This window comes from Pseudonaja textilis, chromosome 7, assembly GCF_049901715.1.
Source record: "Pseudonaja textilis isolate UNSWEBS1 chromosome 7, rPseTex1.2, whole genome shotgun sequence".
Taxonomy (NCBI): domain Eukaryota; kingdom Metazoa; phylum Chordata; class Lepidosauria; order Squamata; family Elapidae; genus Pseudonaja; species Pseudonaja textilis.
The window spans coordinates 38695572-38701676 of NC_141996.1; the positions used below are offsets into that span (position 1 = coordinate 38695572).

At 35.8% G+C, this 6105-nt stretch overlaps 1 long non-coding RNA gene across 2 annotated transcripts; it reads right to left on the minus strand.

The window, feature by feature from the left end:
• Window positions 1-402: 402 nt before the first annotated feature.
• Window positions 403-5948, minus strand: LOC148125312 (uncharacterized). Of its 2 annotated transcripts, XR_015744334.1 has the most exons (3): window positions 5085-5320; window positions 3901-4076; window positions 403-2620 (listed from the first exon to the last, which is right to left on the minus strand). It is a non-coding gene; the product is annotated as an uncharacterized LOC148125312 (long non-coding RNA). The 2 variants fall into 2 exon arrangements; XR_015744333.1 differs by lacking the exon at window positions 403-2620 and having other exon boundaries at window positions 3909-4076; window positions 5085-5948.
• Window positions 5949-6105: the final 157 nt, after the last annotated feature.

Here is a 6105-nt window from a genome sequence, read left to right on the forward strand (position 1 = left end):
AACTCCTTGTTCTTAGTGGCAAATGTCACCTTTGAAAAATGACTTCAGTTCACAGTTTCTTTCCTGGAAGTGTGTAGTTTAATAAGTAAGTTCAAAAATTAAAGTGCTATGAGTTTAAAAATTAATTACTGAAAATATTATTTTTGTTTTTAATGTTTATCTTATTTCCTTTCAATCACTTTTTATATTATTTTAGTGTTTTTAATTTGCTTTTTGAAAAATGTTGAAGATTTTGAGAAAAAATTAATATAGGAGAAAGTAATCACAACAATTGTATATATCTAATTCACATTCTAGTCACTATGATGTATAATGTAATTATAAGCAAATATATAAATCTGATATTTAAATTTCTGCATATTATTGACACTTGAAGTCACTAAAGCAGCTTTCTCTAAGATATCTTTGCTTACTGTGGAGAGATCTTAATTGTACGTGCAAACCCTTCAATTAATTTTAAAAGGATACCTTGGAATGTAAACAAAGAAGGCTGTAGTACAGCTTTTTATTTTTTCATTATAAATATTTAGGGTTCAACTTGCCTCAAAGTAATGCTAACAAATCCGTAAAATAAAATGATTTAAAGGAATAAAATAAGTCAAAATAATTTTTACTGCATATCTGGAACTTAGCAGTGAGATGTATAAACTGACTTCCTATAGAAGAGAATCTGACACCCAAGAAGCCTATAAAGAGCCCTACTGTTTGCATCCACAATGTAACCTCTCCTGGTGGGGAATATCCAGCAGGACTTCTGCTGAAATTGTAGATTACAGGTAGGCTCATTTAGGAGGAAGTGATTTTTTTTTCAGGTATCCCTGCTCTGAGCCATTGTGTATATGGCATTGTAGAACCAGACAACTCGCAGTAGCAAATGAACACACTAGCAGTCACTGTTATATAGCACTTAGTGAGAGATGATTAGCTCCTATCTGATTTGAGAATTCTAGTGGCTCTTATGTACTCTTGCATATTAAGCACAAAAAGGTGTTGCTGAAGGAGAGGAATGCTTGTTTGCCCTTCACATGTGCCATTATTACACATATGTGCCAACATTATGCACATTTTCACTCCACAAACACTGAAAATATTTGTGTCCCCATGAATGTCCTAACTGTTGACAGTTGATACCAAATGCTAAGAAACCTTGTGGACTGACCAATGTTCCTTTCAGGTTCTCAATGGAGGAGTGCAAAAATGGTGCTTCACTCAATCCCTTGTCTATCTTCTTTTTAACCTTGGCATTCTTATTGTGAAAGGGCCTCTGCATGACAGAGTAGCAAAGCTACCCCTTGAATTACTGGGGAGATGGGGAATAAAAGCAACGCATCCCAGGGCTTTGATTTCAGTTTGGAAGTAAGAATTAAAGGGCTTGGCAGATGGGAGTAGACATTCTGCCATCAGGAATTGACTCACCCTACAGCTCTAGAGAAAACCCTGCAATCCTTCTTTCATGGCCTTTTCCTTGGAGCAACAATTCATTTCATCAGTTCAGAGCTGCAAATTACACTGCCATAGATCGGTGGTTTTCTGAGGTCACAGAAATATAACACAAATATCATATGTGTAACAAAGGCCATAGGTGCTGTATGAGGAATATGAATAAAATATGATGGTTGCCAAATTATATTAGTTCAAATATAAGAAATGACTATTGGTAATTTACCAGTTGTATAGTGTATTATACAATGTAATCATTCCTGAAGTTGACTTCAACTGAACAACGTACAACATTTTGTGAAATAAACAATGCTTAGAGAATGACATCTTTAGGTTGTAGGGGTTTTTTCCCCATTATGATTACAGACACTGGAGACTTTTCCTTCCTCCAGTGGAAAAGGACCAATGAAATTAAGCCATTCATGTTGTGGTGAAGAACAGAAAGAGTTTTCTGAAAGATTTATGAGTGTATAAAATTAGATTTTGTATTGTTTCCAATTAGTGAAGTGAATTGGAACTCAAACAATTCTTAAATTAACTTATTTATAGCCATAATGCTTACATGTCTTAATTATATTTCATTTATTCCCACAAAACTTTTATGACATACTATTATTCAGGTACCACAGGTGTACAGAATGTTCATCAGAAGACCATTGTAACCTCTAGGAGGACAAGAACTCATAGTTTGGCCAACATCAAAGTCTTGGAACTGGCTAATTAGTATGTAATCCATTTTGATACATAATGCTGACAGTATGTCTGTGAACCACAGATACCAGGTATCTCTCTTAATTTAAATGTGTTAATTTTAGTAATTTTTCTCACATCAGAATTTAATAAGGTTTGTCTTTGGCTATTTGAGCTATGATAAGTCTTGTCAGAAATGAATAAGGTTAGACAAACCATAGGCAGACTTGGTCAAATGTGCTGTTTCCACCTGAAGTAACCATTCTGCTACAGCTAATCCCAGAATTAGAGTACATAGTTGGTGTTTAATTGCTGGAACCCGGGCTCTCAACAGATAAAAGGAATGGAAGATCTCTCATGTGTACCTTTATATCTTTCTTTGGGGAGCAAACAAAACCTGTTTGCTTGCTATGCAGCGTGTGATTCTTTCTGGTCTCAAATCTGAACTTTAAGCCTTTTTGCCTAATATCAGGCCTTACTTCTTCAAGCTCTGCAAAAGAGGCAGCAAAACAGATAAGTGTTAGCTTGCTATTTAAACAGTGATTGGTCAAGTAATCTTATTAAATTGGGCTCGTAAGTCAAATTTCAATGCACTACGCTTACTTGTGCCAACATTTTCAGTACTGAATCTTATACATTGTATAATAATTTTTTAAAAGCTACATAAGATTTGCATTATCTTGCATTCTTTATTTATTTACTAAACATGTAGTTTTGCATTTCAAAATAATCCTTAGCTTTTAACTGCGAAAGTTAGTTTTGCTGTTCGCAAAGTTACTTTTCACACTCTTGAGGGACAGTAATTTTAATGTGAGTTGTATGATAAAAATAGTGACAGAAATAAAAATGTTAGTCTCTTAAGCAACTCTACTGCACAGCGGTTAGACAAAGCAATGTTTAACTGTAATAATAATACAGAAAAAAGGTATGTTTAATAAATACATTTAATAGATCAATGTGAATGTAGGCCTAGGAGTGCAATATTCATAATTTATAATTATTGTGGCATAAAAGTCATTGTGGGCTGAGAATGAGTCACTGCCCCAACTTAGCTGGTTTTTATGTCTAAGATGGGAATAATACATTATAACTAGATTTATACTGTAATTAAGAACAATAATACAAATAAAAACTCACAAAAGGTCAGTTAATTTCATTTTCACTGGTAAAATGGTATTTATTTACAAGTGAAAGGAGTCTGCTGATTCACACATGTATACTAAATTAAAAAACGTTATAAGATTTAAGATCATGGTTATTTCTTTCAGATACATAATTATTATATTTTGTACAGTAGCCCTGTACCTTCTTGTTTAAATTATAAATTTTGTGTTTCTATCAGTTCATTTTTCAATTGTGTTTTATCAGTGTAAAGCATAGCCCATTGAAAACAATGTGATCCTAATAGCTAGACAGTATAAACTTTTTTAGTAGCATGTCCAACAGGGCTCCCTGGATTGCAGTCTTTTCACTTAATGAGTCCTGATTAGAAAATTATTCAGAAATATGATTTGTATGGCTTTCTAATTGTTTTACTTTCTCTCCTTTCCTTATAAATACTACTCAGGATAGAATACATTTTGCACTTATGTTTAAAGTCTATACACACCATAGTTTCTATATTCCGGTAGATGTAAATAATATAACAATATTTTGATTTTCTCCAGTGATATGATTCTTTCTCTATTGGAATGACATAAATATTTATTTTCCTAAGCAGTGTATTAATAACTTTTATTTTTACATAAACAACAGGAAAAGATAAAATACTTTTCAGGTTGGATTTTAAAGTGATATTTTTATTGATGAGAGTCCATGCCACGGATGTCAAACTTGTGGCATCATGTTGCCATCACATGATGTATCATGATATTTTCCCCTTTGCTGAGCTGGTGTGGGCTGGCCTACGCGTGACGCATCCGGCCTTTGGGCCACCAGTTTGACACCTGTGGAAACAAAACCAGCTACAAAATGAAACAAAAGTATCTGCAAAGTTTTAACACATCCTTGTAAAGTCAGAGTCATCAGATATATTGAGAGGCTGACTAATAATTCTGGAATTTACGTTCCCCAAACCTTTATATTAAGACATTTCCACATTTAGCTCAGCTATTCATTTTTAATTGTCAGCTTTTTATGGATACTACATATCCACTCACAACATGCTGGGCAATTCATTTATATTATTAGCATAGAAGTATTGCATTTATTCAAATCATCTATGTCTGGTATATACTTGTAACAAGTGGCCAGTCAGAATGCATGTAATTGGATGCCTAGGAAAAGACTGGCAGAAATTTAAGCATCTTTTGTGGACTGCATTATTATAAAACAAGTCTTCAGGAAGAAACTTTCTTCCAGTGGTAGTCATGTGTATGCAATCTTTATTTAAAGATCAGCGAACAAAGGACTTGATTATAGAACTCCACAGGTATCTATGGCCACCACAGATTGATCATTTATTATCACATAAACTGTTATGGATTAATTTGGACTAAATGCAGAACAAACTTTTGATAGACAAACCAGAGAGGATGTTAAAAGGTGAGAGACAAGAGCTAGAAGTGACATATTCTTACATTGGTAAATGGAAGCCTGTGAGACTTGGCATTACATTTTCTACTGAATTCCAGCTCCACTATTTAGTGATGAAATCTGATTTTCGTAAAGGTAGCCACTATGAGATTAGTGAAATCTCCTAGGGAACCTAAATATCTGCCCACTAGCTTGGGCATATTGCTATTTCTGATGTCATATTTGTGTCAATTTGTCGGCAACTTACACCACAGTGGAGGATAGATAAGTTATGATCCCGTGTTATGATCAGCCATTTATTCTTCCTGTCCAAAAGAAAAAAAATATCTCCATCGAGGTTCATCAACTGCCAACAGACTTATATTTAGGACCTGCTCCTTTGTTAGCTGTTTAACAGGCTCTAATTTAGTAAAACTGACCTCATCGTTGGGTCGCCCTTTCTCCCAGGATACTTAATTCGGAACCGCCCGCTAAAAATGCTACCAGAACCTCCTCAAGCCAGGCCTTTCCGTCATTCCCGCGCTTCAGCCTATGAAAACAAGGCAATTCTCTTGCTTCCTTTCCTCTAATTCAGAGGTTGGGGAACTACCTCCCCTTTATGGCTTGTGGACTTCAACTCCCAGAATTCCAAGGGCCATATTTCCCCACCATTCGACAGGTAAATTGGCCCGCCCACCACCCCATTGGCCGCCTTTAGATTCCAGATACCGGAAGTCCAGCTGAACCGCATGAATTCCCTTTTCAAGCGGTTAAATTTGGCTCCATTCCGCTTCGGTGTTAGTTGATGTGCTCTTTGCGTCCTTTTTAGTGTCTCTTGAGAGGTTTTGGACTCCAATATAAAGGAAAGTGAAAGCTACTGCCCTGAAGAGACCTCGTAGAGGTCGACTCTTGGTGGATGCTCAGAAGGATGAGTTCGATCCCAGATAGAAGCTAATATTTGCTCCTGCTTGAGCAGGGGGTTGGACTAGATGACCTCTAAGGTCCCTTCCAACTGTTATTCTATGTTCCATGAAACTGACCACTATAAAATGGACCAAGTGCTTAAATTCAATCCAATCCACTTCTAACTCTAACTCGTTTTCTGCCATACCCCTTCACTCTCTTATAAGAAAAAAACACTTAGTGGATTAGAAGTGCTGCTCATTCTGGTTTTATTAATTTTTATAGTGGGTAGATTAAAAAATATATATAAGGAGGTATCCTTTCCTGCCCAATGTATTTGTGGAGCTTCTCAGTCATGTGGGTCACGGTTGCCCCAAAGCAACTGGACTTTCTTGGGGGTTTTTTTTGGGGGGGGGGAAAGACTTTTCACTCATCCAATAAACTTCAACTCTGACTGGATGATGAGGACTGGAAGGTTTTATATTGACAGCAAATGATCAGCTGTCGGCAAGGAATATAAATCCATTCCCCACCATTCAGGTAGAGCCTTCTTGAATG